Source organism: Dermacentor albipictus, unplaced genomic scaffold, assembly GCF_038994185.2.
Source record: "Dermacentor albipictus isolate Rhodes 1998 colony unplaced genomic scaffold, USDA_Dalb.pri_finalv2 scaffold_35, whole genome shotgun sequence".
NCBI lineage: Eukaryota > Metazoa > Arthropoda > Arachnida > Ixodida > Ixodidae > Dermacentor > Dermacentor albipictus.
The window spans coordinates 1,666,286-1,679,599 of record NW_027225589.1 but is presented as its reverse complement, the minus strand read 5'-3'; the positions used below and the strand labels follow the sequence as shown (position 1 = coordinate 1,679,599).

At 41.3% G+C, this 13,314-nt stretch overlaps 1 long non-coding RNA gene across 1 annotated transcript; it reads right to left on the bottom strand.

The window, feature by feature from the left end:
- Nucleotides 1-5,186: 5,186 nt before the first annotated feature.
- Nucleotides 5,187-12,995, bottom strand: LOC135919751 (uncharacterized). Its single transcript, XR_010570049.1, has 3 exons — nucleotides 12,711-12,995; nucleotides 6,012-6,334; nucleotides 5,187-5,459 (listed from the first exon to the last, which is right to left on the bottom strand). It is a non-coding gene; the product is annotated as an uncharacterized lncRNA (long non-coding RNA).
- Between the last annotated feature and the right edge of the window lie 319 nt (nucleotides 12,996-13,314).

The window sequence follows — 13,314 nt, the reverse complement described above, 5'->3', positions numbered from 1 at the left end:
AATCCCATGTCGTTTTCTTAGCGCTCTCTGATCTTTACAATTAATCATGGCTGAGTGTTTTTTCACTTGATTGAACTATCTGCTGAAAAAAAAAGCAGCCCACGCTATCTTTAGTACATCTTAACATTCGCAGTATTCGTAGGCACCACAATGATCTTGTCACGTTTCTTTCCATTCTCGACCAAGCTTTCTCTTTTATTTGCCTGTCTGAGACGTGGTTGTCACCACATGACGGAAATATGTTCGGTCTTCCAGATTATACTTTTGAATACTGTCATTGCGAAGGACATCGTAGGCAGTTCGGCCATATTAGTAAATTCAAAACTTACCTACAAACGCCGTCATGACCTACAGTGAACTTCTCTCTGCGAATCTGTTTGGTTAGAAGTATATCAAAGTAACTTTCAGTCAAGCGGTAACTTGTTGCCAACCAATCGTAATATTATATTTGCGGCCATCTATCGCTCACCTTCGCCTTCTTATATTGATTTCTGCAGAGAATTCGAACAGTTACTGAAGAACTTAATTGACGACAACAAGGATATTATAATTCGGAGTGACATTGACATCAGTATAGTTGACCCTAACAGTAACTCATGCTCTGAGTACCTTGCCACTTTTCTTAGCTGTGGACGCTAATTCATACGCCAACTCGGTGTGAACAAGGCGTTCTAGCACTCTAATCGATCATATCCTTTCCAGCTTACCAACTGATAATACCACGGCCGATGGAGTAAACTATGATATAACAGACCATTATCCAATTTTTTTAGCGCGGGCTCCGTAAGATCTAGTCTCTCTAGGAAAAACGCCAGGTCATTCTTTGATTCAAATAAATTCATTCACCTAATTCGTACGACTGACTGGACAGACGTGTTTCAGGAGCAATGGGCAGAAAAAGCGCTTGCATCTTTTTCAGCGAATATCAGAGTGCACTAACTTATGCGTGAATAACTTCACCGCCCTGGTTCAGTACACCAAGAAAGCCTTGGATCAGCAACAGTTTAATGCAATCCATAGGAAAGAAAGACAATTAACCTTCGCAAGAAGCTCAAAGCTCAGCCTTTTAATTACACATTGAGTTCACGATTCAAAGCTTATTCAAATGTTCTTGCAGCCACCCTAAAATGTGCGAAGTATAATTAATACGAAAGCGAGATTAGACAAAATGAAAACGGCACCAGTAGAAACTGGCAAGTAATTAAAGAATTTTTCAACACTAATACCACTGATATTGGCATATCATGCGTCAGCTACAATTCACATAACTTAACCGACCCTGAGGACATCGCTAACGCTTTCAGTAACCATTTTAGTGCTATAGTTGTTCTGCAGCAAGAACTACCCTCACCTAGTTCACCACTCAGTTTCTATTCATTTTACTTATACCCTGCAACTTCACAAGTAGTTTGTAGTACCATAACACCACTGAAAACAACTGGGCCTGGACTTGATCTCATCCTACCGTCGAGCATTAAGCATGGGCATAAAGAAATTTCACCGGTACTTGCCAACGTAATAAATAAATTATTTAAAGATGGTGTCTCTTCCAAAAGCCTCAAAATAGGTAAGTTAATCCCAATTTTTAAATAAGGTAATCGTGAGTGTTTGAATAATTATCATCCTATTTGCATTTTGTCTTTCTTTAGCAAGCTAATTCAACAGCTCATTCACAAGCCTTTAACTAATAGCTTATACAAATTTAAGCTACTATCTCCTTATCAATTTGGTTTTAGAGAGCATTTGTCAACAGAACTTCCACTTATTACGTTTACTGACAAAGTTAAATTAGCTATAGACGAAGGCCTATTAGTCGGTGCTCTCTTTATGGATTTCACTAAAGCGTTCGATACAGTTATCCACCTCATCCTCATACATAAACTAGAATCTTATGGCATTCCTGGCCTGCCTTTGCAGTTCATTCGTGACTATCTGAGAGACCGACCACAAATAGGCCAAGTGAACAGTTCCTTCTCTTCGCCTAAAATTATTAATAGCGGCGTCGCTCATGGATCAATACTTGGGTCATTGTTGTTTCTTTATTCAATAATGATTTGCCACAAATATTAACGCATGCCCAGCGCCTTCAATATGCTGATAACACAACCATTTTTGTATCGGACAAAAATTCCGTCACGCTACTAAAAAAATTAAACAATGATGTCGCCAACGTTCATGCATGATGCATGAAAAACATGTTATATTTCAATCCATCGAAAACAACTTTCATGGTATTTCATTCCCCTCAAACATTATTCATAGATTCCTTAGGTGTATCACTTAACAATCGCATAATTACAAGACCCGGGTCAACCGAATTTCTAGGCATTATCCTAGATGAGCACTTAAAATTCAACCGCCATGCCCAATCTCTTGTTCAAAAAATTTATTTTGCATTCACGTCATTGTCAAATCGCGCTCCTTTCTGGAACCAAAGTATTCTCTTGTCTTCGTATTACGCATATATTCACAGTCACCTTTCATATTGCCTCTCATCATGGGGTAATACATTCTTCACTCATCTCCACCAACTAGAAGCTTTACAAAAGCAAGCGGTATGACTGATGACATTTCAACCTCACTCGTCTCACGTTTCAACGTCTCACTCTGCTCCCATTTTTCGTTCCCTAAACCTTCTCCCCTTGCGCATGTTATTCAATCATAAGTTGTTGCTAATAATATTCCACCTCATAAATACGAAGCTAGGTATTGAAAGTTTTACCCGTACTGACCTCACTAATAACAATAACACAAGGTTTTCCGCATGTCACAATTTGTTCCTTTTTAAAATTAAACCTAACTACGGCAAATTTACTGTCATGTTTTCAGGCATATCATAGTGGAATTCTATTCCGTCCGATATCAGATCATGTGCATTTTAAGGCTTCAAGCGCAAAGCTAAGGCGTATTATATTAGCTCTTTATGGAACTCCTAGTATATTTTCTGCGATGTAAACATTATTAAATGTATTTCTATTGTGTTCCTACCTTTCTTTTGTATATTTTTGATGTTTTCTGTCCCTGGCAATACTTTACTGCATTGCTTGTTCCCTATGCTACTACCACCTAATTTTATATTAAAACACTGTTTTTTTCTTTCCAATGAAAACTTTTCCTCGTCGCATGTTCCACACAACCACACTTTTGTATTCAAAGCTGCGTTTTTTCTTTTCCTCTTTTTTTCATTTTTTTTTGCTGACAAACACAACCTTTGTATGATGTAGCCTGCTACTGTGCCACAATTGTACTAACCAGCATTTGTTTCTTGCTTAGGAGGTCCCCTCGACGGTGGTTACTTGGGGACATCTGATTGGACTATTGTACTTCACCTGTTTGTACTACTGTTTGTCGTACTGAAGAAAATAAATTCAACTTCAACCCTCGAGAGATTTTGCTGGTAGCACACAAATCACACTATGGCGTACAAAATGCATGTCACAGATAGGCAACATATAGGAAACCCTACAATAACAAAATGATCCTTATCACACCAGTGACCCTGAAGAAGTTTAGAACTGCCTTCGTATCGTCAGACGCACATGCAGCGTTGGCGTAACGGCCAAGAACGCATCTTAGCTCGAGAGATGGTATTCTTGTTGACGTTCAGTGCAGACTTTGGGGGCTCTTTTTTTTCCAATATAAATAGGCAGCAAATATATAACATGAAAATTGTATCTCGCCCTAACAGTGGCACACCGTGTACAATGGCGACCTTAGTAGATTCAGTAAGCAAAAAGTCTTTATTGTGTGCGACGTTCAGTCGAATTCGGTGTAGGCATGCCAGGTTGCCTTTATTCAGCCACATCGCATGTGAAACTCGCGCGCAGTATTGTAAATGCTAAAGGTTCCCTGCTTCTATTCTGAGTCAGTCAGCGCGGCACCTTGTCGCATATATCCGCGTAAACTCAATTTTACATCAAGCAGTAGCAGCACATACCCATTAAGACATACCGCGTTACCCAAATTGGCGGCAAAGTGATTCAACGCATATAAACCAGAATATGCGTGAAGTATCCTAAGAATACTCCTCCCAGCAATCCTGTTTAAGCCAGCGCATCGAAAAAGTTGGAACTTTCGAGTACGATGAAGTAACTGCCACTGAGAAATTTTATCGAAACTCTGTGCTACTAGCATTGTAAATTCAAAAAAGCGAAATTAGTTTACTATAACATCTCACTCTAGTTATTTTGTTGGTTGGCACACTAACTGAAATATATTGAAGCAGCAAAATTCTATCATTTTTTCTTGAACATTGAATGCAGACTATAGGCATTCAGCAAGTACTCACTTCAATTGTTACTCTTTAAAAAAACACGCTATAGCTATCCATTTCTCACAGAAGTTATCACAGCTTCTATAGGCTACAATTTCCTCTTTGCGTTTGTGGTTTACTACTGTTTCGTCACCCGTGCTTATTTAAGATTACGGCTGTTTCGCACAGATACGCTTCATAACACATTAGAAAAAGACAAGCAGGGTTGCCAACAAATCGCAATCTGAGTCTGTACTTGTAGCCTATGAATTACGATGGGAGGGCATGAATGTTTGCAGAACAATTCTGTGTACCCAAATCCCGGTACAGCAGGACGTCGGTGCAAGAGAGATTCTTTACCAAAACGGTTCCGTGTAGCATTGTTTCCTTCACAACAACTTTTTTGTTCGCATTTGCAATGTAAGAATAAGCCTGTGCAAACGCAGGTAGGAAACTGTATTGAACCACGGGAGAACCGCTTTCTCTCTTCTACGATTAAACAAGAGCTGGGAAATACAATACGTTTTTTAATGAGGTAGAGAAAGTTACTTTGCTTGAGGCTGTTGGTAAGCTATACCCGCCTGAATCTTGAAATAAGCACCGGTATATATAGACTATAGACAAAATTGGGTTAGCAATAGACTTTTAGAATTAGATGTTCATTTCTTTCGCGAGAAATGAATGACCTAAACCCAAGAGGTGCTCGTCTCTTCGTAGTCTGACTACTACTCACATTGGGCCTAAGTATACCAAACAGAGGAAGGAAACAACATGCGAGAAATCGATGCCAGACATACACAAAAATAAGAGTCATTTATTAAAACGGGCGCCATAATTGAAAATATTTCGTTGTGCAGATCCGAATTATTTTGCTGCATTTCGATACATCGTATGCGATCTAAGCTGTAGCCTAGAATGCCCGCAAGCCATGAATGGAGTGACTACGTTCTGCCTAACCAGCCTGTCAAGGCCGTTCAGTTAAATCCTTGAGAATCTGCCGGAATCGAAATGTAACTTCGTTAGTTAATAACTCCGTGGGCAACTTAGGCAGAAATAACCTAGATGCTGTTACAACGTTACTCAACAGTTCTCCTGCCCCTCGAATGTACACGCTAATGAGACTGACTTCAACAGGATTCGGGTCACTGTGAAGAACCAGCTTCTTTCCTTTATCCTGGAAATTATTTTCGCCAGTCCCGTTGACCACCTAGAAAAAAAGGACCACGTGAAATGTTGGCAATAACCATTCCGCAACTGATATGCAACTTGTTATCCTAAATCAGCAGGTGAGCAGGTTACATATGACTTCACACGCACCACATCACAAAGGTGGACATCACGTTGACCTGCGTGTTTCTTTTAGGTTTTAATATAAAAAAACTCACGACAGACGCGTGTGACGGCGACGATATTATGAAGTGCACAGATTGAAAGACGAAGCTATATAGCACGAAAGTATCGCCATACTTTCAGCGAATATGACGAATGCTAGGTACGTCTATAGCTTACCAGAGTATATAACACGAGGTTAAAACGCAAAAATCGCACAGATTGAGCGCACACTTCAACCTGTAGCTCCCGAGACCACTTTTCCCAGCTCCATCTGAATGTCATAAACAATGACCGCGACAGCTACTGATTCATACTGCTTTCACATAGGTAAAATTTTGCGGCGACATCAACTCGTCATGCATAAACATGCTGGTATTCAGTGCACACAGCAAAATAAAGCACAAACACTGTGGTGTGAGTGTGTTACCTCGAAAGTCACCGTAACTCTGGCAGTTCCGTGAGTTCCAATGACTCCCTCCTTTCCATCGCAAGTTTTCCAAGCCGCGGAGAGCTCCATGGGGCGATGAGTGACGAGGTCTAATTGGACGAGCTTGGCGCCCTTTCGACAATAGCTGAACACTGGACCGTAAGGTTCGAAATTATCCAAGCCTTTGAGCACAGAAGGGCCCATGGTTATTCCGAGTACGATTTCTTCCGGTTTTCGTCCTGGTGTTGAGTACGACTGGGGCAGCCGCCGCACAATGTTGTCGACCATTTTCTCCAGGTCGAGGTCTGAGAAGTCGCACTTCTCTGCACCACGGGAAAAGTGAAATATTTTACACCAGTGCACCATACACAGCCTAATCAAGTTGCAATTAACAATGTAGCGATTACATGCATGTATTTAGTCAGACTGCTTACTCTAGATAGAACTGAAAAATCGCTCGAAATATAGAAAGCAAATACTCATTGAAGGGCTTAGAGCTCGCGCTAACCATCTCAAGAGCAAAAGGCCACATACTTAACTACGCGGACTTTCACCGAGCAACGTATTTATAAATATAAACTCCAAAGCTTTGTGATACGGCATACAGTTGTGCAATGTTTTTTAAAATCATGATGTCATTTCTTGCGATAAAAACAGAACATCGCTCGTAATTTTCTTTCTTTTTTTACAGATCAACATGATTCTTTCAAGCTTTGTGCGGCTGGTAGCATACATGCAAACTTAACGACACGTACTCTTATTTTCTTGATCTATATAATTATTGGTTTGGGGTCATAAATTCTTCGCATGAAAGTGTAGAGTTGAAGGGACGATGTTTTTAACATAGAAATACGAAGTTTTGTAAAATGTTAAGCTAGTAGAAAATGTTGTTATTTATCCAACAGGTACATCAGTATACCCATCCCGCTGTTTTATATTAACATTGATAGTTGTATTTAGTCAAGCGTAACTAACCACCAGAAGCATAGATATTTGTATTCAATTGTCTTAACACTTATGAATCCCAATACTGGTACTATTATAGCTGATAATTCGTCGGCCTGTGCAAGGCAAATGACAATGCCAGCGCAGGCAGCGAGCAAGATCGCTTGTGTTCTCATCTTCATCTTGTAGATTGTACTGCGAAGAAAGCGCCAAGAAATATCTTGTAAATTTAAAAATTTGTGTAAACCATATTCTTCTGCAGCGGACTTTTACAGACGTTTACCAGCAACAACGAGAACGAAAGAAGGACAGTGGGCAATTTGTGCTGAGGCGCTAAAGGTAGTATTACATTTATTAGTAGTAAATGTAAAGATGGTGCCACCAATATTTATGTCAAACGTTATGGTTCCATCGTTTCAAGTGCTGGTGTACTAAGGAAAAGTACAAGTGTATCATGACTACTAGAAATACCATCAGTTGAGTATTTGATGGGCAAATATATACCACAACAATTTTGAAGAAGCATGCCGAATCAACTACCCCTTGCTCGCGCCTTCACAAATGTCCTCAATACTAGTCTAATACACAATTCTCAACTTTTTTTCAGGAAGTGCTCTGTAAGTCAGTGCTATTGTACCCGGTAAGAAACCTTAGGCCGCTATCTCGAATCATCCGCACGGAAAAATATCAGTAAACGCGCACTAACCCAGGTGTGAATGCATATGATGGACTCATTGATCTGACTTCGCTATACCAGCATGGATCTTCTCGCTCTATTTAAAGAGCCTCAAAGTCCAATTCTAAGAAATTGTTGTTTCACTAACCTACTTCTATTCGGTATCACTATTCTGAATCTAGAGATCCAACAAATTTAAACTGTCTTAAGCAGCAGCAGCAATACAGTATTAGAGCATGTCAACCCCTTATCGATAGAGAATTGCACAAATACGATTGTCCTGAGGAGAAATGACATGTTGTCCAGCAATTCATCGTACAGGCACTTGCAAACCAAACGTAAGAAGTTCACATAGCTGATAATATGTCAATAAGAATTGTAAAGGACTACTCACAATCTTTGGTAGATATCTCACTTATAACCAATAATGTTCCCGACCACAGTGTGGTTCGCGCTGTGTAAATAAAGTCTAGTGTTACAAGTAGTCGGACTGCAAAGACCCTGTATCTCGGTTGTACCTTTTATTTATATCCAGAATACGCTTGATGTGTGCGTGTTTCACCTGCACATGCAATGCGTTCCTCCTCGCTTTAGCACGAGCGCCATTGTGTGCGATAATAACCTCAACAAGGAAAGACGGCTCCACAATACACAAAAGTGGCTTTTTCTTGACACGTGCGGTGACATCATTCATCGGAGTGCCTTCCACATTCGTGTTGTGGGTCACTTTCAATTGTGTTTGTCTTAGTTGAACGCTTCCTCGCCTGTGATCATTATTTTTGTTGTTTCTGGCTATTCAGGATGCCGAGTGTCTCATTTGCGAAAACTCCAACACTCAAGCATCCAAAAATGAAAAGCTGGTGCCTCTACCTAGCGTGCGCGTTCAAAAGCTTGCCGCCTCTACTGTTGGTATAGCTACAATGAGGACTTTTATGCAATTTACTTCACAATCATGGAGGCATTAAACCGGCGCTTTCCTAATAAGCACTTCTTTACTGCACATACCACTGAAAACGTTTTTTAGTGCAACTTAATGGATGTGCCGTTATCACCTGGTCCTTATTCATTCCACAAAACACAACCTGTTTAGAATTCAAACTTCAAACGTTGCATTGACTGTGAGGCAAAGTGTCTATACAATCTATTGAAACTCCTCCACTGTCTCACTGACAATTTAATTTGATAGTTCATGTGCATTTTGTCGGCGTGCCTAAATAATGGAGTATATAACTTCTAGCAATTTGTACAAACTAATACACGACAATGTTTGATTGATTAACGCCTAGAATTTAGTGGAGTTGTGGACAAATGAGATGCTAGCATTCAGATGGATCACCGCGGAAACTATAAGAGTGCTTTCGCAACATTCATTGACTGGGATATTAATAAATTTCCTAGTACAAGCGTTTAACAGCCAGAAGTCTTGCGGCCTATGCCAATCATTTAATAACTTACTGATGTAGTGATGCTCTAAAACATATTTTTTTTCATATTTACTGCTCAGATGGTAATTTTGCTATTTTAATTAATGTATGAATGTAACAGTCATTTATCTGGACTTTTATATTCCGCAGTTAAAACAGTCACATAGAGAACTGCCACGAGCAGGTGATGCCCAACAAAAATGGGAAGATTTGAAAAAGTTTAGTATGGTGAATTGACAGAAGTCAAATCTCGAGCCAATGATATATCCTGCGTAAGCAATAGTGAGTCGCTTGACAAAGATCGAAGGAAGAAGTATCAACTCAAAGAAATCAAGGCATGCCGCTCAACGTGAATGCACCGCGGTTTCCTGTGCTGCACTGTAGAAGGCTATCTGAGGCTACCTGTACGACCGCTGTTAGAGACATTGTGCTAAAGTGTCGCTCGCTTTCCCCGCAGTACCAAAAGCCAAGACACAGAGCAATACAGTGCCACAATGCCAAGCGTGTACAGTCTGTTTCCCATTCCCATCAATCTTAGGTGTACAGAGGCAGTACTATTAGGGACCTGAATTTCAATTCAATTCTGGGATTTTATGCACCAAACTCACGATCTCATTATCAGGCACGCCGTACCAGTGGATTGCAGATACATTTTGACCAGCAGAGTATCCTTTACGTGCCCCCATCGCACAGCACAGCACAGCTTTAAAGCTCTCGGGCTGACGTTACGCGACAACCGTCACCTGAAATCGTGATTTTTGAATAGCAAAACAGTGATTTCTCTTTGAATATAGACGCTTGTTTTCCGCGAGCAGTGCTTCGTGAAGAGCAATATAGTCCGTGACGCCGATCCTACACAATATTTATTATCTGTGCCTATAAGTGACTCGACTCCACTCCATGCGCTGATAACACCATAGAGCTGCTTCGCATTTTTCTTGCGTATTTTTATTTCTTCTATTTCTCTTACTCTCTAGAGCGAGAAGTGCGACCTCATCGCGTGGTGCCCCACGCGCTGCCAAGCGGACGTCGCTTGCACCACGTCGCTCAATAGCGGTGGTCGTTTTCACCCATATGGACAACGTTGCGATGTAAACAAGGAAAGTCGAGGGCTGTGCTCACGGTACCAACGCCTTTCGTTCACGGTCACCGCATACTTGTCGCGTTCAGGAACACGGTGTTTGCCTCAGTGCGTGCATTTTTACTGTTGCAAGCGTAAGAAACATTGCCCTTCCCCCAGCGATGTCGGAAGAACCATTTAAGAAAAAAAACAACGCTCTCGCTGGACGTGGCTTTGGTGCATAACGAAAGTGGGAGCAGCTAGACAAGGAAACCTCCCTTTAATAGGTGAAACAGCATTTGTTTTTATGGTGAAATGCCATCGCGTACAATGGGCAGCTCTGTGCGAGCCACAGAGCCAGTCTGTGGCATTGCATCTTTGGACTCGTGCGATTTGTCATAGCAGGACAATACCGCCAATTGCCGCGTATTGCTTTGCTGTGTCAACTCATTAGCCTCTTTATGGGTTGCCGTTAAGTGCAAATGTATAAAAATTAACGGCAATCCTGTGTTGAATTCATCTGTGTTTGCCTGGTAATAACAGCTAGTACTTTTATTTTTTTATTGCCAGTATATCTCGGTCATGAAACTTGCTGAACAAGTAAAAATAAATGCAAGTATGAAAAGTATGCATGCATTTTCCTCATTCCCGTGATTTCCTTTAATACTAGTTTCTATGTATTTACCTGTTCCTTGCATAATGCGAAGGATTACTACTTAATAAAAGGTTGAGAGTTTGCGTATGACAAGTGCAACATTCATAGAGACAGAGTACAGGCGTGGACGTGTTGCTCGCTGATAATCTGGCAACAGCCACATTTAACTTCGCAGCTGGTCTGCATATCTTACGGATTCATTGCGTGCATGAAGAGCGAATTAGAAGGGCCTCTCAAACTTTCGTGTTTTTCAACATGAAGGACTTAAAATTAGCGCATCCACCTGCCTCTAGGACAAGATTGTAAAGTAGGCTCCATTTCATTTATTTGTTTTATTTACTATACTGCTAACTTGAATTACAGGGGCTCTTCAAGGATGGTACAAGGAAACACGTACATCACAACTTCCGTTAACATAGCTCATAACAACAGTCAATGCGAATGAACTGTTAGATTTTACATGACTATCACTATTTTATATTTCATACCAACATGCACACAAGCATTTGGTTGCGAAAAAATCAATAGTATTGCATCTCGAGAAGAGCCTGAAATTGATCAATATTATCTGCCGTAACTACGCGTACGTTAAGATTACTCCAAATTACCGCTGTTCGCGGGAAACAAATAATATTTAAAAACATTCATTTCTGCACAGAAATAAGACTAATGAAAAGGGATGTCGTTGTATTGTGGAATCCTATAAGGAAAATGAAATACAATCAACAAATGTTAGCCTGCTTACCTGACCGTCAACAATTTTAGACATAAACAACAGCTGATATATTTTATTCTTTTCTGGTATTCAATTCAATCCTGCTCGGTTAAGTAAAACAGTAATAGATGAGGGACTGCAGCTATATAAGATATCATCCTCTTACTTTGAACTCTCTGCAATTTATGTAAGTTAATCTGTTTAACCGGGTCCCAGATAAGATTCACATATTCTAGGATAGGCAGTACGAGAGATTTGCATGCGACAACTTTGGAGCTGCTGCATGCACTTACACGAAATGATGCACTATATGCTATTTTGCCCGTGTCACTGCTAAATCAGTGGAAACCATGTGCGCTGATGATAAATAGTTTTCTGCAACGCACTCAATGCCCCGCTTGAGCCTTGCTACAGACACAAAATAATTTTTCACAACAAAATATTTTTTATGTGTCGAAAAAAAATTGTCTGTGTAATTTCACAACCTGTCTAAAACCCCAAGAAATAGCACCCTAAGTTGCAATACACTACATATAATATTCTTTAACACTTCACGAAGGCGTTTCGCAATCGGTTACACTTTGAACCAACTTCATTTTTTTATATGTACAAAAATCTGCGAGGTTCTGTTAAAGTCCAACTGCCACAAAATTTCACTTGGCTTTGATTGACTATGAATGCCTAGCGTGTGCTCTCAAAGTAATCCTAGCAAAGCCGCAGGGCTGGTAATTTCTAATTTTTTTTTTATTTGCAGTTAATAAATAGCGCCTATGTAGACGACGCCTGCATCTGGCGGGAAAGAAATAGTGATGCGGATATGGCGAATATTGAAGAACCGTATGCAACTGCTGATCTCTCTCTTGCGCAATGCTACACCTATGGGCAGCCAGGCACATTGCTCGCTTATCACTTGCGAGTTCACGGACATGTCTATTGGCGTGTGTTCTCCCTGTTGAGCTCGGGATTTGAGCTGTTGGGAGAATGCTGATGCGTTGCGTGGCCATCGGGTGCACCAATTCTTACTCGAGCACGAAAAACGACTGTGGAATACACAACCCCGAGTAGAGGAAGGCTGGCGCATCTTTCCGGTCTCTTCGTTCAAAGCGAAAACATGCACTGCGGCGCAGCAGGCAAGTGCGACTATAGACCCGCCAACGTTCTCAAACATGTACACTGCAGTTGACGAAGCTGCAGAAGCTACATTTCAATAGCACAGTGACTTACCCATCAAGATTTCCCTGGCAAACACTTCCTGGGGGTGACTATAACTACCATGTGCCGCAAGGCCGCACGAAAACCGAAGTGAAGGTTCAAAGGTAAATTGTAATCGAGGGCGATATTCTCGAGCGACAACGTTCGGTAGTACATCGTCTTCAAGATATCTCGTGCATTTCAACTTTGAACCCGTCGAAGTAGACAGAAGAAATGCTCTCTGACAGAGCACCGAAAATGAGCAGGAACCGCATGCGGCATTTGTCACGTAGAACGCGACGCGGCGGCCATGGTGCAGATGCGGCGGCCAGCCATGCAGGAATGCAATGACGTCAGAGTGAAATGGGCGAAGATTCACCATGGCCGCAGTCCGGCCTGTCTGGCCGTCTGTTTACGCGCACTCAGAACACAGCCCTTAAAGCCCGGCTGTGCCAAGCTTAATCTATTTACCATCTTTCACTACAGATGGCAGTAGTTGTCTGATCGGTCAGCTAGTCTGGCGTTTCCAGCGTGCCAGGCAGCGGCCGGTGTTGTCGGATACGTCATGCCGGAGGTCGCAAAAATTTTACCCTGCGCTTTAAACGTGACCTGCGGCAGCCCGGTGATCAGTTCTTGC